This window comes from Aotus nancymaae, unplaced genomic scaffold (genome assembly GCF_030222135.1).
Source record: "Aotus nancymaae isolate 86718 unplaced genomic scaffold, 86718_ANA_hifiasm-v0.15.2.pri h1tg000076l, whole genome shotgun sequence".
Taxonomy (NCBI): Eukaryota; Metazoa; Chordata; class Mammalia; order Primates; family Aotidae; genus Aotus; species Aotus nancymaae.
In genome coordinates, this window is record NW_026988491.1 from 1,474,541 (window position 1) to 1,501,170 (window position 26,630).

The following is a 26,630-nucleotide window of genomic DNA, read 5'->3' on the forward strand; positions in this document are numbered from 1 at the left end:
ATCTGGCCCAAGAACATCAGTGATTTCTACCATAATCAGTGCTGATTTATTCCAACATTTAATGAGTACCTACTATGTGTTGGGAGCCTCAGCCTCCCAAGTCTACTCTTACTATGGACCTGTGCCTGAAAGAGACTGATGGTTTGTACCCGCACAGGTGAGGGAAGGCCTCCTACAGGAGGCAGCCTTCACACAGAATTTTGAGCAGTGGGTAGAAAACAGGCAAGTGGAGAACAGTAAGAAGCAAGTTCCCAGCAAAGGGAATGGCCAGTGCAGAGCCACAGGCAGGAAAGAATGCAGCACGGTCGGGCCACTGCAAGCGGCTTAGCAAATGGAGGATCTGGTGGACACCACCGGGGAGATAGCATGGTTCTTTGGATGTGAGATTCCACCCAAAGCCACCCGAGGGCCCCGTGTGCGGCTGGGCCTATCCACTCGCAAGGGCTTGGGCTGCCTGGGCCCTCTTAGGCTGTAGCAAGTGGAAAATAAACATCAAAGCGGAGGGCACACAGTCTCAGGCCTGGGGTGGAAACTGCTAAGAGACTAGGACTTCCTGGCAGCGTCGCTTTGGGAGAGTCACTTCCCCCATCTTAGCCACAGTTTCTTCAGCTGCAAAATCAGGGCGGATCCACTGACCTCAGAGGCTGCTGTGAGGGTGTGAGAAGCAGCTGACAAAGCAGAGACAGATCTCAGGCTGGGGTCACCAGCCTCTCAGCATTGGGTGATTTCCCTCTCTTCAGAAAAACTGATAAAGTTCTGCTGAAGAGGCTGGGGCTTCACTGTACCCTCCATTCAAGGTCTGTGATGGGAAAAGCTAATTCAGAGCTACTTCCTGGGGGAGGCAGGCTGAAGAGGACATGAAGCCATTCAGAAATCCCTGCAGTGACCTGTCATCTTCTTCAGATGCTCAGTGAAATTCTCCCCTTAGACCCGTGACTAGAATTCTGTCAGTTATTAGGATTTCAGGGATAGCAACCCCACCTTGGCAGGGGGAGCTGTCAGTCACACCTTAGCTTAAATTAGACTAATCACCCTTTTGGGTAAACCCATGAAGATGGGGATACAGAGAAAGGGAAATAATTTGGAAACTGTAAGCGGCCTCCAGAAAACCTGTGTCCGGTGTGCATGCCACTGCATATGTGTATGTATGTATGTATACATGTGTGTACTCTCCAGCCTATGTTGGGTATGGTACCAAGGGAAAAAGCCTGGAAGCAGGAATAGATAAAATAAGGAAAAACGTATCAGCTCTCCAGTTTTGCTTCATAGTACATAGTAATCATTCATTTGGTTTCAGCATGTTTCTTTCTTTTTTTTTTTTTGAGATCGAGTCTTGCTCTGTCGCCCAGGCTGGAATGCAGTGGTGCGATCTTGGCTCAATGCCACCTCCAACTCCCAGGTTCAAGCGATTCTCCTGCCTCAGTCTCCCAAGTAGCTGGGATTACAGGTGCACACCACCATGCCTGGGTAATTTCTGTATTTTTAGTAGATGGGGTTTCACCATGTTAGCCAGGCTGGTCTCAAACTCCTGACCTCAGGCGATCCACCCACCTCATTCTCCCAAAATGCAGGGATTTTAGGTGTGAGCCACCATGCCCAGCCAGCCTCAGCATTTTAAGCTTAGCAAAGGTATTTGCATGTGTGGAGCATAAACTCTGCGAAAGCATTTTCCCTGCAATAGCTAAGCTCAGAGAGGAAGCAGCTTCCCCAAGGTCGCACAGCCAGAGTGGCAGGCCTTGATCAGACCAGGCCAAGGCTGAGCTGTTCACCAGAAGAAAACAGCTCAAAGCAGACAAGTCAGAAGTGAGAAGAAGATAAAAAAGACTTGCAGAATGGCTTAAGAAGAAAAAGCAGGGTGACTTGGGACACAGAAAGCAGCCCGGAACCCACAAAGCAGAAAGTAGCTTCCTGGTTACCCAGAGCTAGGGACCCCACTGTGGGAGGAGCTAGAGGGCCCAGCCCAGGGACCTAGGCCTGCCCAGCACCCTCATCACCCTGCTGGGCCCTGGCAAGGGAGATGTCCCGGCATCTTCACAGTGAGGATGATGGGTGAGGGCTTCCAACTTGGAGTACTACACTCCCAGGTTCGAATCTCCCTTCTGCCACTTGCCAGCTGGTGATCTGGACAAAAAGATATCACTTTGCTGGGCTTCTACTTTCTTCTTCTCATGGAAGCTATTTGGAGGGCCAAGAAACTCTTGTGGGGTGCTGAGAAAACATACCCAAAACACTAACATTAGCAGAATGGGACACAAGAGGGTTTGGGTTCTGGCTGTGCCTTGAATCTGCTCCGTGATACTGGGCAAGTCCCCCGCCCACCGTGGTACTCAGCCTTCTTTCTCCCATCACCTGGAGGATCATCTTCCTAAGAGACAAGGAAGATGCTCATCTCTCTATGGTGCTTGCTGGGGTGCAGCTTTTTGTTTTTCTTTTTGAGACAGAGTTTTGCTCTTGTTGCCCAGGCTGAAGTGCAGTGGCGCGATCTAGGCTCACTGCAACCTCCGCCTCCCGGGTTCAAGCGATTCTCCTGCCTCAGCCTCCCAAGTAGCTGGGATCACAGGCGTGAGCCACCATGCCGGGCTAATTTTGTACTTTTAGTAGAGACGGGGTTTCTCCATGTTGGCCAGGCTGGTCTCGAACTTCTGAACTCAGGTGATCCACCCACCTCGGCCTCCCAAAATGCTGGGATTACAGGCGTGAGCCACCACACCCAGGGGATGTAGCTTTTTCTAGTACCAGATTTCCAACCTTGTGGCTGAATAGAAAGGTGAAAAACAGCCAGGGGAGTTTGCCCAGGTGCCCAATCATGGAGGCTGGGGGCATGGAGGGGACTTTTTGAGGGTGGTCACAGGAGGAACCAGAACTCCAGGGGAAGTTCCTTCTGGGTGCACTTACCTCCTCTGGGCACTCTCATCTCTGGGCTCCAGCCCTCGTGCCTGTGTGCCAAGGCTGTCTGCTGGCAGAGCCCTAGAGAGGCAAAGGAGATACTGCATCAGGAACAGGCATCGTGGAGAGAGGCCAAGTGCCTGGCCCCTTCAAAGAGGCAGAGTGAGGGTTCAGACTCCCAAGAGCACCTGACAGTGACATTTGGGAGAAGGACTCTGGAATACAGGGGAGGCCAATTCGGCTCAAGATACCACAGCAGGAATCTCAACTTACCTGCTCCTACAGGGAATGAACTGGCTCACATCTCAGGCAGAGAGGTGTGAGCTAAGTCTGAGCTAAGACACTGCTGCCTTAGGGAACTCCTGGTTTCTGCCAGCCAGGCCTCTCCCCTCCTCCTGGCTTAGGGACGTTGGACTCCAGGAAAAGTAAATAGAAAAATAAGCAACAACAACCACTACTATTGCCTCCTGAGATGGCTGGGTATGGCTGATCAGGTTGTGGACTGCACAACTCCAAATGGTACCATATACCCAGCCTACAGTGTGTATGATGCTTCCTGGAATTGAACACAACACCCTGCTATCACCATCTAACACTGACGAAGTTACCAAATGCCTACCACGCAAGCAAGCTGTGCCATTTAAACCCCAGTAAAAGGAAAGTGTGATGGTCCCAATTTTACAGATGAGAAAACATGACACCAAGAGCAAGAGCAACTTGTCCAAGGAACAGATGGAAAGAGATTCACCATCCGGATCTGTAAGACTTTCCTAACTTGTAATCTCCCACATCACAGGAACGAGGCTGTGTCCACGATAGGTCCTGGCATGTAGCCAGAACCAGGCCAGAGTGGAACCAAGGGGATCCTTGTAGCTTTAGGGCAGGGCGTATGTATCTCCCAGTGCTGCGTCCTTACCATTTAGGGTAGGAAAGGTTTTTACTCCAATTCCTACCTTCTTCCATTTTACAGATGAGACAATTGAGGCCCACAAGGAGAAATCATTTTACAGAGTCACACACCGAGTCTGAAGCTAAACCTCCCTCCTCTCAGTCCTGTTTCAGGAGGTTGGGGTGGCTTAGAATGCAGCTCTGGAGTTGGCCAACTCCTTGACTATATACATTGCTCCTCTGAGACTTTTCCTATTCTGTAAACAGGAGCTTTTAAGCAGGGTAAAAACCCTTTAAAATCTCAGCCAGGCCTGGTGTGGTGGCTCACACCTGTGATCCCAGCACTTTGGGAGGCAGAGACAGCAGGGTCACTTGAGCCCAAAAGTTCAAGACCATCCTGGGCAACACAGACAGACCCTGTCTCTATAAAATAAAAAATTATCCAGGTGATGGCACACGCCTGCAGTCCCAGCTACTTGGGAGGCTGGGGTGGGAGGATCGTTGAAGCCCAGGAGGTCAAGGCTGCAGCGAGCTTTGATTGTGCCCCTGCGCTACAGTCTGGGCAACAGAGCAAGACCGTGTCTCAGAAAAAGAAAAAAAAAAAAATCTCAGCTTTTATTATGTGTGCCATGATGGCAATAAGCAGGCTGCGGGCTTCTGCCTGCATTTCTTGGTCCTCCATTCCTTCCTATTCACTCATTCCTTTGTCTCCATACCATTTTCCTATTCCTGAAATACCAGGCCAATTAGGACATCTAAACCCAGAGGAAGAAAAGTACCAAGGTGTAACCACAGCGACCAGAACCCCCAGCAGGCCACTCCCAAACTACAGATACTCAAACCTCGGCACTCCTGGGACAGGGGCGGCCAATGAAGTGAGGCCTGCTTTCTATAAATAAAACCAATTAGGAAGCAGGCACTTGAAGCTCTTCCAGAGGCAGGACGGCTCACCCAGCTGCCCTCAGGCAGCTCTTGAAATGCCAGCGAGCCCGAGAGGCCTGGCAGCTGGGCAGCTCCCACGGCCCATGACCCCAGCCACTCCCCTCCAGGGCACCCAGGCCCTTTCAGAGCAATGGGAGGGCGCTGTCAGGGCTGTCAATCACTTGGAGCTGCACGTCCAACATGCAGCCATCTAAACTCACTTTGTGCAACATTAAATAAAATTAAAAATCCGGCTTCTCATCTGCACTAGCCACAAGTGCCCAGAAGCCACACGTGACCAGTGCCTACTGTATCGGACAGTGTACATCTAGAATGCGGTGGGCAAACTATGGCCCTTCGGCCCCATCCAGCCCAGGCCCTATTTTCAAAGGGCCCTTGAACTAAGAATAATTTGTAAATTTTATCAAGGGAAGGTAAAGGGTGAAGGAAGGAGGAAGAAGAGAGAGATGGGGAGCAGCAGTGGCAACAAAAACCACATGACCACCACAAAGTTGGAAACATTTACTATCTGGGACATTTACAGAAATTTGCTGACCTTTGCACTAGAACATTCCCATCACTGTAGAGTGTTCTGCTGGGCAGTGCTGATTAGAGGACAAATGAGAGGGAGGGGTGCTCGCCCCATCACCCAGGCTGGAGTACAATGGCGTGATCTCAGCTCACTGCAACCTCCGCCCCCTTGGTTCAAGCATTTCTCCTGCCTCAGCCTCCCAAGTAGCTGGATTGGGATTACAGGCATGCACCACCATGCCTGGCTAATTTTTGTATCTTTAGTAGAGATGGGGTTTCACCATGCTGGCCAGGATGGTCTTGAACTCCTGACCTCATGATCTACCTGCCTTGGCCTCCCAAAGTGCTGGAATTACAGGTGTGAGCCACTCTGCTGAGCCAGAGCTCTCCTTTCTTTTCTTTTCTTTTTTTTTTTTTTTTTTGGTGTCCAGCCCAGGCTAAAATGCAGTGAATGATCTTGGGTCACTGCAGCCTTGACTTCATTGGGCTCAAGTGATCCTCCCATCTGAACCTCCCAAGTATCCAGGACTACCTGGATACCTGCGTGCTACCATGCCTGGCTAATATTTGCACTTTTTTGTAGAGATGGAGTCCCCCTATGGGACTCCTGGGCTCAAGCAATCCTCTTGCCTGTGCCTCCCAAAGTGCCAGGATTTCAGGTGTGGACCACTGCACCCACCTGAGGGGAGGGGAGAGGAGGGGAGAGGAGGGGAGAGGAGGGGAGGGGAGGGAAGGGGAAGGAAGGGGAGGGAAGGGGAGGGAAGGGGAGGGAAGGGGAGGGAAGGGGAGGGGAGGGGAGGGGAGGGGAGGCAAAGGGAGGAAGGAAGGACGGATGGACACCAGAACATTTTGGATAAGGGATGCTGAACTGATCAGTATAATGCAAATATTCCAAACTCAGAAAAAAATCTAAGTCGGGTGTGGTAGCTCAGGCCTGTAATCCCAGCACTTTGAGGACTGAGGCAGGAGGATCACTTGAGCCCAGGAGTTCAAGACCAGCCTGGGCAACATAGGGAGACCCTGTCTCTACTTTTTTTTTTAATTAGCCAGGTGTGGTGGTGCTTGCCCTTAATCTCAGCTAATTGAGACGCTGAGGCAGGAGAATCACTTGAACCCCAGAGGTTAAGGCTAAAGTGAGCCATGATCATGCCGCTGCACTCTAGCCTGGCTGTCAGAGGGAGATGCTGCCTCAGAAAAAGAAAAAAACCTGAAACCCAAAACCTTTCTGGTCCCAAGCATTTCAGATAAAGGGATATGCAACCTGTAATACCTCCTAGAAGGGCACTTTGAAATGTGCCCAGTGCAAATGAGAAACTAGTCTTGTAGGAATGCTACGAGGTATAAATAAGTGAGGGCATGTTAGAACAGCACCTGGCCCACAGCAAGTGCTATTTGCATGCTGGCTCTTGTTTTCAGCAAAACCTTCTATGGTGGGGATTTTTATCCCCATCTGGGAAGTGAAGAAATTGAAGCTGCAAGAGATGGAGTGATTAGCAGAAGCCACACAACTAGTAAGAGGAAAGGACAGTTTCCGACTGCGGCTCTGTCTCCAAGGCGCCATCCCTGGCGTGGTGTCATGTGGCTCACAAAACAGGGGCAGCAGCCAGGCGCAGTGGCTCATACCTGTAAACCCAGCGCTTTGAGAGGCCGAGGCAGGCAGATCACGAGGTCAGGAGATCGAGACCATCCTGGCGAACATAGTGAAACTCCGTCTCTACTAAAATACAAAAAATTAGCCGGGCATGGTGGCGCACGCCTATAATCCCAGATATTCAGGAGGCTGAGACAGGGGAATCGCTTGAATCCAGGAGGCAGAGGTTGCAGTGAGCTGAGATTGCACTACTGCACTCCAGCCTGGCGACAGAGCAAGACTCTGTCTCAAAAAAAAAAAAAAGAAAAAAAAATCAGATTAAGCCAGAATCAGCTGGTCATTGGAAACAGTGGGGTTTCATTTCATCGGGCGTGGTTGCTCATGCCTGTAATCCCAGCACCTGGAAGGCCGAGGTGGGCAGATCACCAGGTCAGGAGATCAAGACCATGCTAGCCAACATGGTGAAACCCCATCTGTACTAAAAATACACACATATAAAAAAAAATTAGCCAGGCATGGTGGCACTTGCCTATAGTCCCAGCTACTAGGGAGGCTGAGGCAGGAGAATTGCTTGAATCCGGTAAGTGGAGGTTGCAATGAGCCAAGATCGCGCCACTGCACGCCAGCCTGGGTGACAGAGAGTCCAACTAAAAAATTTTTAAAAAAAGCGGGGGGCAGCAGAAGTCCATGGAAGGGGACTTTGCTCCCTCTTTCCATTGACTCTGAAAGGCTCCTGGAAGGGTGGAGGCTGTTCAATCTAAGAGATCCCCTTAGACTCAGATCCATTCATTCCACCAATGTTTACTGAGCAAGTATCATGCGCAGGGCCCTGCTCAAGATACTAGGATATATCAAGGGCAACAGACAAAGGTCCCTGCCTTCATAGAGCTAACATTCTAGTCGGGAGCAAAGAAATCAGCGTATGAGACAAAGACACCAGTGATAAAGGCTCAGAAGGAAATTCACATGATGAGAGGTGGAGGCATTCCACAGGGGCTAAAGAAAGATGGAGGTGACATTTACAGAGACCACACTGATTCTTGGCTCAAATCTATACAAACTTTCTAAATCATCATTTCTCCAAGCTCAGCGGATCAGGAGGTTCCCAAGAGAAAAGCGGCAGGGGACAGGGAGGGGACAACAGTGGGGGGCTGGTAGCGCACAAAGCCAGCTCAGGAGGTCACAGCACTTACAGAGTGGCCTTGGAGCAGGGCCCAGTGCCCACGTGCTCAGGCTCAGCCACCAGCCTTGTGACTCCTCCCCATGGGAACCACCTCCCAACATTCCATTGCCATGGCTCTTCCCAACCCTACCGAACCACACTGACCACACCACCTCCCACCCACCATGCCCCAACTTTATGCAGAGCTGGGGAGACGTAGGTCTCTTGGATAGGGTCCCTGGGAATCACGGACTTCTGAACTATTGTGGGGCGGGGGGTGGGGAGGTGGGAAACCAGCCAAGAAAGCCCTCCAGATTTCAATGGGGTAAGAGTAAGGGAAAAATAATTCTGAAGCTGTGGACGCTGCTTGAGCATAAAAAGTATGCAGAGTGGTTCAAGAGGAAGGGCAGGGAGGCTGGCACACAGCCTTAAAAATATTAGCTCAGGGCTGGGCGCAGTGGCTCACGCCTGTAATCTCAACACTTCAGGAGGGCAAGGTGGGCAGATCACAAGGTCAGGAGTTCAAGACTAGACTGGCCAACATGGTGAAACCCCGTCTCTACTAAAAATACAAAAATTTGCCAGGCATGGTAGTACATGCCTATAGTCCCAGTTACTCAGGAGGCTGAGGCGGGAGAATCGCTTGAACCCGGGAGGTGGAGGCTGCAGTGAGCTGAGATGGTGCCACTGCACTCCAGCCTGGGCATCAGAGTGAGACAGTGTCTCAAAAAAAAAACAAAAACAAAAATATTAGCTCAGTTCAGGCCGGGCTCAGTGGCTCATGCTTACAATTCTGGCACTTTGGGAGGCTGAGGGGGGTGGATTGCTACGGGAAAGGAGTTTGTCACCAGCCTGGACAGTAAGACCAAACACTGCCTCTACAAAAAAATACAAAAATTAGCTGGGCGTGGTGACATACACCTATAGTCCCAGCTACTTGGGAGGCTGAGGTGGGAGGATCACTTAAGCCTGGGAGGCAGAGGTTGCGTGAGCCAGGACCACACCACTGCATTGCAACCTGGGTGACAGAGACTCAGCCTAAAAAAAAAAAAAATTAGTTCAGACTTACAGCACTTATTATATACCAAATACTGAACTAAGGGTTTTACATATATCACTGCATTTTGTCTTAACCTTTGACCCTATTTGACCCTCCCTTATTAATGATCCATTTCCTGGGGCTCAAAGAGGTAAAGGGACCTGCCCAAGGCCATGCAGCTGGTCGGCAGGGGAGCTAGAAGAAAAACCCAAGTCTCTCTTTCCAGAGCTTGTGCTCCTTGATCTGGGATCTCCTCCCAGTCTTGCTTTACATTTTTTTTTACCTAAAACCATCAAAGCAGGGCCCCACACACTATCCCAGCCTCCCCTTGGAGGCCAGGGGTCATATCCTGGCTCCCCTACTCAGAGGCTGGGTGTCCTAGGTCAATCTGGGGCAGCTCGCTGAGCCTCAGTGTTCTCATCTGAGAAACGGGAATCACACCTGGAAGAAAGAGTGACATGGGAACTGTGTAACTTCCATCGAGCCAGGCAGAGCCAACATGAGAAAATTATTACCATTTATTTTTTTTCCTGACTTTTTTTTTTTTTTTTTTTTTTTGGGACAGGGTCTTGCTCTTGTCACCCTGGCTAGAATACAGTGGTGCAATCATGGCTTGCTACAGCCTCAGTCACCTGGGCTCAAGTGAATACTCCCATCTCAGCCTCCCCAGTAGCTAGTGCACCACCACGCCCGGCTAATATTTTATTTTTTTGTAGAAACAGGGTCTTGTTTTATTGTCCAGGCTGGTCCCAAACTCCTGGGCTCAAGTAATCCTGCCTGAGTCTCTCAAAGTGCTGGGATTACAGGCATGAACCACGATGCCCGACTGTCATTTGATATTATAATCACTGTCATTACAGCACATGGATAAAGACTGGCAGGGACATACACACACTAAGGAATGTGTGGTCTGGCCAGGTGGGGTCAGGAGGGACTCCTTTTCCCTGTTCTTCGTCATTAGAGTCAAAATGCACAGTTGGCCCTGTACATTTTGACTCTAAACAACAACCCTGGAGGGTGGGCTCTATTATCAGCCACGATTTACAGAGGGGAAACTGAGGCTTAGAGAGGTGAAGTGCTTTGTTGCAGGTCACACAGATGGTAACTGGTTGAGCCTGAACTGGAACTCCGGCCATCTGATGCCAGAACCCAAACTGTTTCCCCAACTTTCAGTGACCCTGCTTCACCATCTCTCCTGGAGATCGGCAAGCTTCTGTGAAGTCATCAAGCCGATGTTTTTGGCTCTGTGGGCCACAAGATCTCCACTGCAACTGTGGAATTTTAACACAAACAATCAAGATGACACATACGTGAAGGCATGTGGCCGTGTTCCGATAAGACTTGTTTCAAAAACAGGCCGTGAGCTAGATTTGTCCCATGGACATAGTTTGCCAACCCCCTGGTCTATATCACAAAAAGATACTATCAGCCAGGCGTGGTGGCTCATGCCTGTAATCCCAGCACTTTGGGAGGCCAAGGCAGGCAGATCACCTGAGGTAAGGGATTTGAGACTAGCCTGGCCAACATGGTGATACCCCATCTCTACTAAAAATACAAAAATTAGCCAGGTGTGGTGATAGGTGCCTGTAGTCCCAGCTACTTGGGAGGCTGAGGCAGAAGAATCACTTGAACCTGGGAGGCAGAGGTTGCAGTGAACCGAGATTGCACCATTGCTCTCCAGCCTGGGCGACAAGAGCGAAACTCCATCTTTAAAAAAAAAAAAAAAGACACTATCAGCAGCACCTGCCCTCACTGCAACCTGCACAAACTCACAAATCACAAATACAGTGAGCAGAGGTAGAAACCAGTGTGCGTGTACTTTGGTTCTGGGACTTATCTCAGTAGGGACTGTGGGAGGACCCAGGTGGCCAGCCTTCGGTAAGAGAAAAATGTACAATTCGGAAAAACAAATAGTTGACTGAAAAGAAAAAGAAGTGCACACTCATGCATAGGGAATCAACCAGCATCCTGTCTGTTGCCACGTAAGGACTAGCCGAGAGACTTGTGTATGCCTGGCAGTTTTTTTTTTTTTTTTTAAAGAGACATGGTCTCCCTCTGTCTCCAAGGCTGGAGTGCGGTAGGGTGATCTTTGTTCACTGCAGCCTTGAAACTCCTGGCCTTAAATGATCTGCCTGCCTCAGGTTCCCAGGTAGCTGGGACTACAGGCATGTGCCACCATACCCAGTTAATTTTTTATTTTTGTAGAGACAGGGTCTCACTATGTTGCCAAGACTGATCTGAGTTTAATCCTCCCACCTCAGCCTCCCCAAGTGCTGGAATTATAGGCATGAGCCACTGCACCTAGCTGGCTGTTTTATATACAGTCGCCCCTCCATATCATAGGGGATTGATTACAGAATCCCCCTTGAATACCAAAATCCAGGATGTCCAAATCCCTTAAATAAAATGACACAATATTTGCATATAACCTACACATATCCTCCTATATACTTTAAATCAGTGCTAGATCAACTATACTACCTAATACAATGTAAACGCTATGTAAATAGTTGTTACACTACATTCTTTAGAGAATAATCACAGGACAAAAAAAGTCCTGTTCATGTTCAATACAGATACAACTATCCATTTTTTCCCAAATGTTTTTGATCTGCTGCTGGCTGAATCCCCGCATGCAGAACCCATGAATTCAGAGAGCCAACTGTATAATTTTGACCTTAAGGACAACCTTGGAGGGTAAGCACTATTCTTATTGTCTCACTTTACAGAAGGGGAAACTGAGGCTTAGAGAGGTGAAGTGCTTTGTTGGAGATCATACAGATGATAACTGGCTGAGTCTGATCTGGAACTCAGGTCTGTCTGATGCCTAAACCCAAGCTCTTAACTACCTCTTCCAAATCTCGACCCCACCCCATACACAGATGGAGAAGCTACGAGCCCAGGTCAGACAGCTGCTCATCGTAGAGCCTAGCTCAGACCACTGGACCATCTCCCAGCCTTGTCTCCAGTACCTGGCACAGGCCTGCTCTGGACTTCCTGCACAGAAACACAGAGGGCCCCTGCCTGGTAAACAAGGCAAACAGGAAAGGGCCGGCGTGATCGTGTAGGGACCGGTGCTTCCTGAGCTCTCACCTCCACCCGCCATGGGATCCTGTCTCCATTCCTCTGCCCAGATGCTGTCAGAGATGGCGGACTGAGCAGAGGCGCAGGAATCCTGCACACCTGGCTGATTACCAGCAATGCAGCACTGGGTTAGGGGTCGGGGAGAGGTGTTAGCTAACATCTTTGTGCCTCACTTTCCTCATCTGTGAAATGGGTAGGCCATTAGCACTTGTGAAGATTAAACAAACTTGCGGTGGCTCACACCTTTAATCCCAGCAGTTTGGAAGGCTGAGGCAGATCACCTGAGGTCAGGAGTTCGAGACCAGCCTGGTCCAACATGGTGAAACCCTGTCTCTGCTAAAAATATTAGCCAAGCATAGTGGTCCATGCCTGTAATCCCAGCTACTCGGGAGGCTGAAGCATAAGAATTGCTTGAACCCAGGAGGAGGAGGTTTCAATGAGCCGAGATGGCGCCACTGCACTCCAGCCAGGTTGACAGAGCAAGATTCTGTCTTAAAATAAATAAACTCACATAAAGGACTCAGAACAGAGCTTTGTTACTTCATCACTGTTATTCCTTCCCTTTAGGGTGGTGGTTAAACCTTGGTGTGCTTCTGAATAGCCCGAAACTATTAAAAGGCAGATTCCTGGGGCCTGCCCTCAAATATTCTGATTTGGAAGAGACAAGGTGGAGCCTAGGAAATCTGCATTTTAACAAGTGCTGCCGCCCCTTGCCCCCACTCTGTGAAGTACCGCTTAGGGCACTGAACTCAGCGTTCTAGTAGGCTAGTGCAAAAGTAATGCAGTTTTTGCCACTGAAAGTGATAATCAGCTGGGTGCAGTGGCTCACGCCTGTAATTCCAGCATTTTGGGAGGCTGAAGTGGGCGGATCACCTAAGGTCAAGAGTTTGAAACCAGCCTGACCAACATGGTGAAACCCCATCTCTTCTAAAAATACAAAATTAGGGCTGGGCGCGGTGGCTCATGCCTGTAATCCCAGCACTTTGGGAGGCCGAGGCGGGTGGATCACGAGGTCAAGAGATCGAGACCATCCTGGTCAACAGGGTGAAACCCCATCTCTACTAAAAATACAAAAAATTAGCTGGGCATGGTGGCACATGCCTGTAATTCCAGCTACTCAGGAGGCTGAGGCAGGAGAATTGCCTGAACCCAGGAGGCGGAGGTTGCGGTGAGCTGAGATCGCACCATTGCACTCCAGCCTGGGTAACAAGAGTGAAACTCCATCTCAAAAAAAAAAAAAAAAAATACAAAATTAGCCAGGTGTGGTGGCGCATGCCTGTAATCCCAGCTACTTGGTAGGCTGAAGCAGGAGAATCACTTGAACCTAGGAGGCAGAGGTTGCAGTGAGCTGAGATCACGCCATCGAACTCCAGCCTGAGCAACAAAAGCCAAACTCCCATCTCAAAAAAAAAAGGTGTGGTTTCTATTGGTGACCCAAGTGCTGCCACTACTACTGTGATTTATCACCTATGTTGTCACCTGGAAGAAATGTTAAACTAGGGTCAATAAAGATGTAGTCTTCCCCCCCATCCAAATTCTGAGGCCCACGAATGCAGTCTGGGACCCCAGTTAAGAATCGCTGCCAGCATCTGGCTCCATTATGGACACAAAATCTATGGCTGTCGGGGCCAGGGAGCCGTGGTCCTGCCTCAGAGGGGTTTGGACTCACCTTCCCTCCCATTTCTGCCCGCTTCTGCACCCCGCCATCAAACACAACAGCAGCAGGGATTTGCACCAGAAACACTTGATGGCATATTGTGGAGCATGGTTTGCATGTTCTGATTTTATTTTAAGAAGCAGAAGTGGCCAGGAGCAGCGGCTCATGCCTGTGATCCCAGCTGCTCACAAAGCTGAGGCAGGAAGACAGCTTGAGCCCAGGAATTTGAGACCCAGCCTGCGGCTATCCACATAGCAAGACCCAAATGTAAGTAGGTAGGAGACGGCAACTGTTATAAAAGAACATGGCTCCTATCCATGCTGGCATCACACACTGGCAGGTGACCTTGGCTACTAAGTTAGAAGTGTCAAGGCCATCAGGGACCAAAGTGGGGGTGACCCTGGCATGGACACTGTACACATGGCCCTGAGGGAAAGCAAACACCCACAATGGATGAGGGGAGGCACAGGCAGGTGGACAGAGTCCCATGTGTGCTGCCAGCCAGCCAGGGTGTGCGCCTGCCTCTGCCCCAGACCCGTGGCACATCACCTCCACTCTCTGGGCCTGAGTTTCCTCATCTGTAAAATGAGCCCAATTAATTCTCACTAGCAATGTGCTGTGAGGATTAAGTGAGATAGGGGCTTACATGAGGGAAAGGCCAGAGGACCTTGGCTAATGCCTTGAAGCTCTTTGATAATTACGGGTCCCATCTGAATCTGCCGATGAGAAATCAGCAGGGGTGGGCAGGAAGAGTGGGGAAAGGAAACTGGCAAGCCCTAGACTGTGCCAGGCTTTGAATGCCAGGTAATGAGCTTGGAGTTAACCTGGGGACAGTGGGAAATTGTGAGCACTGGTCTGGTTGTGACCTGGGAGGGGACAGTGGCTCTCTCTGGTGTAGGATGCCTTCAAAGACAAGGGCTGGAGGACAGGTGATAACTGCTGGGGGACCCAGGGAGCCATGCGCAAGAAGAGAGATGGAGCCAGGAGCGGTGGCTCATGTCTGTAATCCCAGCACTTCAGGAGGCCGAGGAGGGAGGACCACTTGAGCTCAGGAGTTCAAGACCAGCCTGGGCAACATAGCGAAGCTCCGTCTGTACAAAAAATTAAAAAGTAGCCAGGTGTGGTGGCATGCTCCTGTAGTCCCAACTACTCGGGAGGCTGAGGCCAGAGGATCACTTGGGCCCGGGAGACCAAGGCTGCAGTGAGCTGTGATCACATCACTACACTCTAGCCTGGTTGACAGAGCGAGACTCCTCTGTCTCAAAAAAATATACATTCTGGCCCCTTCCCAGAATATTGCTTTTAAATGGAATACGATAAAATAGAGAGGATGAAAAGGAAACCAACAGAGTAAAATTTGGCTAAGAATGCGATTATAAAAAATGCTGTGAAATAAGTGTAACCTATATGCTCTTTTTATTAAAGCAGCAAAAAACAAGATCTAGTAGCAGAATAATCACTGTCATCTGCATGCCGTGATGAGCAGGCACATCTGTGGCACTTAAAATGTGATACAAAAATATGGATGGGGCACAGTGGCTCTCACCTGCAATCCCAGCACTTTGGGAGGGGGATTATAGGGGGTCACTCCGGACCTCAAGTGATGTGCCCACCTCAGTCTCCCAAAGTGCTGGGATTACAGGCGTGAGCCACTGCGTCTAGCCGCACAACTGCTTTATCTCTGAGGATACAGCTAAATCTAATCTAGATGGAAGTGACATAGGCTCTCTCTCCCTTCCTCCAACCACCCATCCTTCCATCTTACACTCCTCTTTCTCTCTCTCGTTCATCCATATGCTGTCCTGTCACACCTGTGGTCCTCAACCAGGGGCCATTTCGCCGCTCAGGGAACTATTGGTAATGTCCAGAGATAGATCTGGTTGCCACAACTAGGGGTCATCTCATGGGTAGAGCCCACAGATGCTGCTAAATGTCTTACAGTGCCCAGGTAGCCCCCCAGCACAGAGAATCATATATATTTGTGATTCATATATATATATATATATATATTTTTTTTTTTTTTAGACAGTCTCCCTCTGTCGCCGAGGCTGGAGTGCAGTGGAGCAGCTCACTGCAACCTCCATCTCCCAGGTTCAAGTGATTCTCTTGCCTCAGCCTCCTGAGCGGCTGGGATTACAGGCACTTGCCAGAACACTGGCTAATTTTCTGTATTTTTAGTAGAGATGGGGTTTCATCATGTTAGCCAGGCTGGTCTCCAACTCTTGACCTCAAGTGATCTGCCTGCCTTGGCCTCCCAAAGTGCTGGGATTACAGGCATAAGCCACCAGGCCTGGCCTCAAAAAAAAAAAAAAAAAATTAAAAAAGAGAGAGATGGGAGGGGAGAAGGGAGAAACCAGCAAAGGAGACAATGTGGGCAGGAGGAGGAGGTGACGAGGAGAGAGCCCCCTACTCTGGTCCTCACACATGACTCACTGGCTGGACAAACAACTCACAGCTTCTCTCAGGGTGGGCCTGCTGGTCTCACCTGTCAGACGAGGAGACAGAGAGGAGGAAGGGACAGGGTGGTGGGGGAGACCCTGGCCACCCTAGGGAGAGCCAAAGGCTTGCCTGGCAGGGCGGGGACAGGGCGAGGCAAGTGAGTCACCGTCCTTGAGCACAAAAACTCTAGGGGGTGCCAAAAAACTCAGGAACCAAGATCAATCATGTTTCAATGCAATCTTTTTTAGATTAGTGGAAAAAACCCGTGACAAACAAACAAACAAAAATAGTAAAATGTTTAAACAAATAGGACAAATGATGTTGTGCTGTGCCAAGACATACTGGAAACTTGGCAGAAAGAAAAAGATCAGTAATACTGATCCTGACATTATTTACCATGTTGAGACGTTGTTTTTCATGGATATATTTGCATTAATTAGGACTGTTTTCTAACAGCCTTACTGAGGGGCAAAGCACATAACATACAACTCACCTATTTAAAGTGTACAGTTCGTGGGCCGGATGCAGTGGCTCACGCCTGTAATCCCAGCACCTTGGGAGGTCGAGGCAGGCGGATTACCTAAGGTCAGGAGTTCGTGACCAGCCTGGTCAACATGGTGAAACCCCAACTCTACTAAAAATATGAAAATCAGCCAGGCGTGGTGGCATGTGCCCGTAATCCCAGCTACTCGGGAGGCTGAGCGGGAGGCTGAGGCAGGAGAATCGCTTGAACCCGGGAGGCGGAGGTTGCAGTGAGCTGAGATCGCATCACTGCACTCCAGCCTGGGCAACAGAGTGAGACTCTATCTCAAGAAAAATAAAAAAATAAAGTGTACAGTTTAATGGTTTTTAGTATAATCACAGGATAATGGTTTATAGTATATTCACAGGTTTCTAGTATATTCAGAGTAGTACATTCATGGAGTTTTAGTACAGTCGTAGTCAATTTCCCCACATTTTCATCGCCTAAAGAGAAATCTCATACTCTTAGGTATCAAACTCCAATCCCCTTCTCCCCGCAGCCCCAGTAGACCACTATTCTACTTTCCGTCTCTATGACTTCACCTATTCTGAACATTTCATATAAATGGAATCACACAGAGCATGCTCTGGTGACCAGCTTTTCTCACTCACCACACTCCAGTCAAGGTTCATCCATTAGTTCCGATTTTTCAAATTGTTCATTCAAATACTATTTTTTTTTTTGAGACGGAGTTTCGCTCTCGTTACCCAGGCTGGAGTGCAATGGCGAGATCTCGGCTCACCGCAACCTCCGCCTCCTGGGTTCAGGCAATTCTCCTGCCTCAGCCTCCTGAGTAGCTGGGATTACAGGCACGCACCACTATGCCCAGCTAATTTTTTTTTGTATTTTTAGTAGAGATGGGGTTTCACCATGTTGACCAGGATGGTCTCGATCTCTTGACCTCGTGATTCACCCGCCTCGGCCTCCCAAAGTTCTGGGATTACAGGTTTGAGCCACCCTGCCTGGCCTTTCAAATACTATCTTGATCACTTGATTACTTGATCATCCCCTGCTGCCTAGGGCTCTCCCAAGTCAAACCCTGGTTTCTGCAAACCCCCACTTAACAGCATGGTTCTATTCACACCTTCAGCCAGGAGCAGGAGCTTGGGGCCCCCAGAAACCTCCTAGCCTGGACAGGAGCCTCCGAGGAAATCCACACGGTGGGACAGAGCAGGTATAGAAGCACATCCTATCAATGTATATGCATCATACACATATCTATCCTGTGATATGAAATAAAAGGGAAGATGATCTCTAGATTTGTGGCATAACTTTGCTTCCTTGAGCTCTGGGATGCACAGCCAGCAGTGGCCTTGGAGAAAGCCTGGGCAAGCTCAGAAAGGAGAGTGTAGTTGAGGTCACACAGCAAGTTAATGGCACAGCCAGGCCTGAACACCTGGCTGGGTTCTTCCCACGCAACCAGAGGCCTTCTCTGCTTGGCACCATGCTGGCTTGCTCTCCTAACAAGATTAGGTAGGATGGCCTCCTGGTTAAAGTGTGACTCTGGAGTCAGGCTGCAGATGCTGGGTTCAGAGCTACATGACCTTGGGCAAGACACTTAACCTCCGTGGGCATCAGTTTCCTCATTTGCAAAATAAGAATCCTATTACGGCAGTGCCACATGGCTTTTGTAAGGATTAAATAAGATATTGCATGTGAAGCACTCAGTTCCATGCCTAGCAAACAGCAGATGTTCTAAGTCCTATTATTATTATTACTATTAGTAGTATCTGGAATCTAGCAATCTCATGGCGAGTCCTTTGCAGGACATGCAGTGCTATTCCAGCAGGCACAGGAAGGAAAATTGAGGCCTGGGTACTAGGGAGCCATGGCAGGTGTTTGAGCAGGGGGAGAGCAGCATGACTTTGAAGCTGCATAGGGCTGGCAGCCAGTCCAGTACCCACCTACAGGGAACATCTCTGCCAAGGTCCTTCCTCACATGCCCCAGATCCCTGGCAGTCCTCCCAGAGCTGCTGGGCAAAGCCAGGGCACAACTCCCACAGGCTACACCCCCTGACACTTCCAGCCTTGTCTGCTTCCTGGGTGCCAGCCAGGCTGGTGGACACCAAGCAGTCAACACAGCCTCAATCCACAGATACAAAGACCGGGAGGCCCAGACGCCTGGCAGGGGCCACAGGGTGGCAGAGGAGAAACTGTTCCTACTTTGGGGTCACGAAGGCAAGTCTAACTCCTCCTTTGCTGTGTGGCCTTGGGAAAGTCCCTTTCCTTCTCTGAGCTCCAGTCTGCCCATATGCGAGAAGGGCATATCTGCTTCTGTATGCATAGGGGCTGCCGGACAGATCAACACAGTGAAACAATGGTCTCCTTCGGCGGGACCCCCACCATGAGCTAGACACCGTGCTTAAACACTCCAGGTGTGTAATTTCACTAAATCCTTACAGCTCTACAAGCCAGTCCACGTACCATTTCTACTTTTTTTATTTTTGAGACGGAGTCTCGTTCTGTCATCCAGGCTGGAGGGCGCTGGTACAATCTCGGGTCACGGCAACCTCTGCCTCCTAGGTTCAAGTGATTCTCTCACCTCAGCCTCCCAAGTAGCTGGGATTACAGAAGCCTGCCACCACGCCCGGCTAATTTTTGTATTTTTTTTAGTAGAGACAGGGTTTCATAATGTTGGCCAGGCTAATCTCAAACTCTTGACCTCAGGTGATCCACTGGCCTCAGTCTCCCAAAGTGCTGGGATTATAGGCGTGAGCTAGCATGTCTGGCCCATTTCTACTTTTAAGATGTACTTAACTGATCAACTCATAGGTACAATCTCCATATTAAAAACCAGAGAGAAGGCATAAGTGTCTTTGGAGTAAAAGATCATACGTTCGTCCCGCTTTTCTAAGAGGTAACTGCTGCTGATTAGTTTGGAGGGGAGACATCCACACTTATTTTTACTTTTTTTTTTTTTTTTTTGAGATAGGGTCTCACTCTGTCACCCAGGCTGGAGTGCAGTGGAGTGATCTCGGCGCACTGCAACCTCTGCCTCCCAGGTTCAAGTGATTCTTCTGCCTCAGCTTCCCAAGTAGCTGGGATTACAGGCATGCACCACCACACCCAGTTAATTTTGTATTTTTAGTAGAGACAGGGTTTCACCATGTTGGCCAGGCTGGTCTCAAACTCCTGACCTCAAGTGATCTGCCCGCCTCAGTCTCCCAAAGTGCTGGCATTACAGGCGTGAGCCACCGCACCCGGCCACACACTTGCTTTAACTATGAGAATATAGCCAAATCTAATCTAGATGGAAGTGACATAGGCTCTCTCTCCCTTCCTCCAACCACCCATCCTTCCATCTTACATTCCTCTTTCTCTCGTTCATCCACGTGCTGTCCTATCACACCTGTGGTCCTCAACCAGGGGCGATTTTGCCATTCAGGGAATTACTGGTAATGTCCAGAGATAGTTTTGGTTGCTACAACTAGGGGTCATCTCATGGGTAGAGCCCACGGATGCTGCTAAACGTCTTACAGTGCCCAGGTAGTCAGTCCCCCAGCACAGAGAATCATCCAGTCCCAAATGTCAGCAGTCCCAAGGTGAAGAAGCCCTGGATTCTACATAGCCTCCTGAAACTGGCTGGGTTCACTCAACGCGAGGTCTTTCCGTGTTGGCCTATGTGTTCTACCATCCAGTAAACACTGCTTGAGCACCTACTGTGTACCAGGCCCTGTTCTAGCACCGGGGCCAAATCAGTAAACAAGACAAAGCCCCGGCCTCCAGAGGGCACTGCCATCCTTGCAGAAGACAAGACCTATCCATATGCCACACCCTGATGGACCTCTCTCCCTCTCCTTAATCGTCCCAGAGCATCTCAGCAGGAACAGCACACCATTCAGTTAGCCAAGGCCTTCCGACAGACATGGGAGTTGCTTTCATCTTCTTGCAATGACATACCATCACAAAGGACCATGCCTCCTTGTGCCCATGCATGAAAGGTGCCCTAGGGCCCGACTAGAGTCTTACAGGCACCAAGGCCAACCTGGGAGCCTGTCAGTCCCATGCCGGAGAAGGCACTGAACTTGTATTTTTTTTTTTTGAGACGGAGTCTTGCTCTGTCCCCCAGGCTGGAATGTGGTGGCGCGATCTCGGCTCACTGCAAACTCCGCTCCCGGGTACAAGCAATTCTCCTGCCTCAGCCTCCCGAGTAGCTGGGCCTACAGGCACCCGCCACTACACCCAGCTAATGTTTGTATCTTTAGTGGAGACGGGGTATCACCATATTGGCCAGGCTGGTCTCAAACTCCTGACCTCGTGATCCATTGTGCGCAGCCCTGAACCTGCATTTTAATCAGACCCCAGGCATTCCCATGCACAACACAATTTGAGAAGCACGGCTCTAGGTAACTACCTATAGGGGGTTGGCCGGCTCAGCCCTATACATTTCAGCAGATACTGCCGAAGTGCCCCCCGCAAAAACCCTCCCGCCAGCAGTGTGCACGTTCCCCTTCTGCACCAACTTTGTGTTGCCAGAGGTTGCCGTTTTTGCCAAGCCGATGATTCCTCCCATTTTCCAATGGTGGAGACTGAGGCTGAACGAGGTGTCTAGACAACCAGCACCAGGGGCCAATGACTTCTAAGGCCTCTCCCAGTTCTGACTTTAGGGTCTGGCCGCAGCCTGGGTGTCTCATCCCAGCTTACTGATCAACCACTCTGGCTCTCAGCAGCTGCTTGGAGCAGGGAGGAAAGGTTACAGCTCACCTGGCAAAGGAAGCAGAGTTCTTAGGGGAGGGGGCAGGCTCAGCGGCCTGGACATCTGTGAGCGACACTGGCGAAGCCGCCCGTGCCCGTTCATGTCCAGTCATGCAGGACAGAGGACCAGGCTGGGCACAGAGCAAGCCTTGCCCTGTCGTGCATAACAGGTAATGCCGGAGGGCCAAGCAGACAAGGGAAAGGGCTCTGGGGCCGAGAAGCCAGATGGGACCCCAGCTTTGCTCTCACCAGTTACACATCTTAGCCTCCGTTTCCTTCCTGTAAAAATGGGCTCATATCACTCACTGCAGAAGGCTGCAGTGAACACTTGTGCACAGATCAGTCAACAAACAGCAGCCACCACCTGGAGCCTTGTCTTGGGCCGGTGCTGTTACTTTATTCAACCTACTATAGCCTCAGCAGTCACTGCAACTGGCACTGTTGTTCTCCCATTTAACAGATGGGGAAATTAAGGCCCAAAGAGGTGCAGTGGTCTGCCCTTGATAGAACACTGAGTTATAGCCACAGAAGGGGTGTCCTTGGACCTGCAAAGTCAGAGTTACTCATCTTAATTCTGCCTCTGTGGAGCTGTGTGGCCCTGGGCAAGCTGCTTCACCTTGCTGAGCCTCCACTTCCTCAGCAGTGAAATGAGGACATAACACACAGAGCAGAGAGGGGAAGCCATCTGCAAACAGAGAGAACTGTCTGCACAGCCCCCACTGAGACTTCATAACGCCACCCCCAAAACACCCAGCCCAGGAAGACCTGTCACCCGTGGGCATCTCTGATCTTTCCTGAGCTCCAGGTGCAACACGGGCCAGGCCATGCAAAGCTGGCAACCCCCAGAGAGGGAAAGCTGCTTGCTCAAGGTGACAAAGCTGGTAAGTAGCACACAGCAGAGCCACGCAGCAAGAGATGAGGTTTCAGACCTGAGGGCAGTACAGGCAGCAGCCAGGGTGGAGGCGAGGGTCAGGCTCGAGCTGGCAGGTGTCTGGAGTGGTGACCACCAGGAGCTGGCAGACTCTTGGTGGCCAAGGTCTCTCTCCTGCTGGCTTTTAGCTGGGAGGCCCCTTTGAAGGATCAGTCAGCCTTGCGATGGGCCTGCCTCTCCTAAACGCTCCTCCCTCTTCGGGACCCAGTCTGGTTGCTCACCTGTGGACTGGCAGCGGGCACCTCCTCTCTGGGGAATCAGAGCTTCTCTTGGTGACTGTGGCTCAGGTCTCCTAGGCCATGCAGTCTCCCATAGCCAGACTTGCTCTGGTCTCTGGAATCCCCTCTTGTCATTGTGACCGGAGGATGTTAGCCCCTGCCTAAAACCTTCCACACAATTCTAGCTCCTTCCTTTGGTTTTAACAGTGCCACCCAATAGAAACGCAGTGTGACACATACTTCAAATTCTGTTTTCCAGTAGCTACATTACAGAAGTAAATTTAATTTAATAACAGATTTTGTTTAACTCAATATATACAAAATATTATTATTAATATAAACATTATGGAGATAGTTTATATTCTTTGTTTTTTAAGGACTCAGTCTTGGAAACCTGGGGTATAACTTCTACTTTCAGCACACCTCAATGTGGATGCTAAATTCTCAGTGGAAATAGCTCATCTGTACGGAGACTTCATTAAACTGACAGTTGACAAAGTACATCCACATACCCAAATTGTTGCACACAATTAAAAATGTTCCAATTAAAAGTTTTCCAAGAATGGGATTCAGTATCTGTTGTGAAATTTAAATAGATTAAAACTTAAAATTTGGCCAGGTCCCGTGGCTCATCCCTGTAATTCCAGCACTTTGGGAGGCCGAGGCAGGCAGATCACTTGAGGTCAGGAGTTCGAGACCAGCCTGGCCGACATGGCAAAACCCTACTCTACTAAAAATACAAAAAATTAGCTGGGCATGGTGGCGTGTGCCTGTAATCCCAGCTACTCAGGAGGCTGAGGCAAGAGAATTGCCTGAACCCAGGAGGCGGAGGTTGCGGTGAGCCAAGATCGTGCCATTGCACTCCAGCCTGGGCTCTAAATAAACAAATAAATAAATAAACTCCTTAAGGCCAGGACAACACTCCCAATCCCTCTGCTCTCCCCTCTTCCCCTGCTCATATCACATTGTAATTGTCCCTTTCGGAGTTTCACAGTCTCCGCAATATAGACATTTGAACCAGATCATTCTCTGTGGCAGTGTGGGGTGGGGCTGCCCTGTGCATTGTAGGATGGTGAGCAGCATCCCTGGCCTCTACCCAGGAGATGCCAGTAGCAGCCCCTCCCCGAGTCCTGATGACCAAAAATGTCCTCAGACATTGCCAACTGTCGATTGCAGAGGTGGGGGTGAGAACGGGGTGAAACTAAGCTGATTCTCTCCATCTCCTAGGCGCCTGTGCAGTACGTGATGCACAAAGGTGCCCAAGCCTGTACATGAACAGAAGAGGGTTACTCCACCCTGAGACTCACCCCCTCCAGGAAGCCTTCCACAATGCCTTAGCCCGGTTAGCAGTTAGCATTTCTGCTGGTCTCCCACAGCCCCCTGCGCTCACTCTTGTGCAGTCCCCTCCAAGGGTAGGAAATGGGCCTTGCTCACTGCATTTTCAAGGCCTGGAAATTGGTATACAGACCTGAAAAACACGGACGACTTAGGCTGAAAGCCTAAGGCCAGCTTTGCCCATTTTAACTCAGGGCTTCCTCATCCCAACAAAGGTGCTATACCAGTCGCAGCTCCATTTATGCACCAGACAGTGAGCTAACATCCACAGGACTGAGAGAGGGAAACTGAGGCTCACACAGGTAAAGCTTGCCCTGGATTCCAATGACCTTGAGGCTCAAAATTCCCGGTTCCTCCTCTAATAGATCAAATGAAGTCGTGCATGAAAAAGGGTATTTGTAATAATATATATCAAGGGAATATTTATACCTAGAACATATAAAGAGTTCTGTGAAATCAATAAAAAGAAGACAGGCAACACAATAGAAAAACAGTAAAGTCTGAAGTCATATTTCGAAGTTATCTAAGCCGACAAGCATATGAAAGGGTGCTCAAACACCTATCCATCAGGGAAACAAATGCAAATTTAAAGCACATTGTGGGATCATTATATAACTAAATAACTAAAAAAAGAAAAGGATACCAAGTGTTGGCAAGGACGTAATGCAACCAGAACTTTCATACTCTGCTGGCGGGAGGGAAACCTGGTACAATTCCTTTGGAAAACTCTGGCTTAACGGAGACAAGGCCCGAATGTACACCTTCTCTATGACCCAGCAATTCTACTGCTGATTATCTATCCACGAGATAATTTTAGCTGTGCGCCAAAGGGCACAGATCAAAATGTTCCCGGTGGCATGATCATAATTGCCCCCAACTGGAAACTCTCCAAACAACCATTAGCAACAGAATGGATAAATAAGTAAATACAAACAGCTGGGAGAAAGAACAAGCCGGAACCTCACGCAGCAACAACAGAAGAAGTCAGCATTAGCAAAAGAAATCGGCATGAAAGGGGCCACAACGCGTGGTTGTGTCAGAGGCGTTTGAACCACAGCAACTCCATCTCTCCAGTACGGACTGGGTAAAACGAGGCCGAGACCTGCTGGGCTGCATTCCCAGGAGGTCAGGCATTCTTAGTCACAGAAAGAGACAGGAGGTCAGCAGGACTGGTTTCAGGAGATAACACAGTCATGGTCATAATGACCCCACGAATAAAACAGGATGCAATAAACAAGCGGGGCGAAACCCACCGAAACCAAGATGGCAGCCAAAGTGACCTCTGGTCATCCTCACTGCTCATTACAGGGGGATTATAATGCATTAGCAATGCCAGGCATTACCCTATGTGATCTAAGAAGGTGAGAAACCCTCAGTTCTGAGAACTACCCACTCCTTTCCCCTTATTTAGCATATGACTGAGAAATAACCATAAATATAGACAGTGCTCTGGCTGCTCTATGCAGTAGAATTTTTTTGTTGCTTCTTTACTTCCCTAGTAAACTTGCTTTCACTTTATAAACTCACCCTGAATTCTTTCTTGCACAAGGTCTAAGAACTCTCTCTTGGGGTCTGCATCGGGACCCCTTTCCAGTAATAGTTTCATGAATATAAAGTACAAAAGCAGGTGAAATTCTAGGGGGAGATGTCAGGATGGTAGTAGCCCCTGGTGAAGGAAGTGGGTAACTGGAGGAGGATCGAGGTGTCCCGAGGCAGGGAGGGGTGCTATGTACATTCAGCTATTGATCCAGGTGCTGGTCACATGGACACATCCATCTTTTGAAAATTCATTTAGCTGTACACTTATGAGGTATGTACTTTTCTGTATACATGTTAGACTTGAATAAAAATAGTCTTAAAGAATCACACTTTCAGCAAGCTTGGTGGCTCACACCTGTAATTCCAGCACTTTGGGAGCCTGAGGCAAGAGAATCACTTTGAGGCCAAGAGCGGGAGGCTGCGGTGAACCACGGTCACACCACTGCACTCCAGCCTGGGTGACAGAGAGACTCTGTCTCCTTAAAAAGGAAAATTAATGGCCTGGCATGGTGGCTTATGACTATAATCCCAGCACTTTGGGAGGCCGAGGTGGGAGGATCACCTGAGGTCAGGAGTTCAAGACCAGTCTGGCCAACATGGTAAAACCCTGTTTCTACTAAAAAATACAAAAATTAGCTGGGCATGGTGGCAGGCACCTGTAATCCCAGCTATTCAGGAGGCTAAGGCAGGGAGAACTGTTTGAAACTGGGAGTTGGAGGTTGCAGTAAGTTGAGATTGTGCCACTGCACTCCAGCCAGGGTGACAGAGTGAAACACAGTCTCAAAAAAAAAAAAAAGCTAAGTGCAGTGGCTCGCTCATGCCTGTAATCCCAGCATTTTGAGAGGCCGAGGCAGATCATGAAGTCAGAAGTTCGAGACCAGCCTGACCAACATGTCTCTACTAAAAATATAAAAATTAGCTGGGCGTGGTGGCAGGCACCTGTAATCCCAGCTGCTCGGGAGGCTGAGGCAGGAGAATCACTTGAACCTGGGAGGTGGAGGTTGCGGTGAGCCAAGATCATGCCATCTCAAAAAAAAAAAAAAGAAAAAGAAAAAGAAAATTAATTAAAGAATCACACTTTAGGCCGGGTGCAGTGGCACACGACTGTGATCCCAGCATTTGAGAGGCAGAGGTGGGTGGATCACGAGGTCAGATCGAGACCAGCTTGGCCAACATGGTGAAACCCATCTC

At 49.6% G+C, this 26,630-nt stretch overlaps 1 protein-coding gene across 1 annotated transcript in view; it reads right to left on the reverse strand.

Moving 5' to 3' along the window:
• Positions 1–26,630, reverse strand: part of TPST2 (tyrosylprotein sulfotransferase 2) — a 65,744-nt gene that overhangs the window by 19,718 nt on the left and 19,396 nt on the right. The window contains exon 2 of the mRNA XM_021666157.2: positions 2,896–2,967. The gene's annotated coding sequence lies outside the window, so the exon portion shown is untranslated. The remainder of the gene's footprint in view (positions 1–2,895; positions 2,968–26,630) is intronic.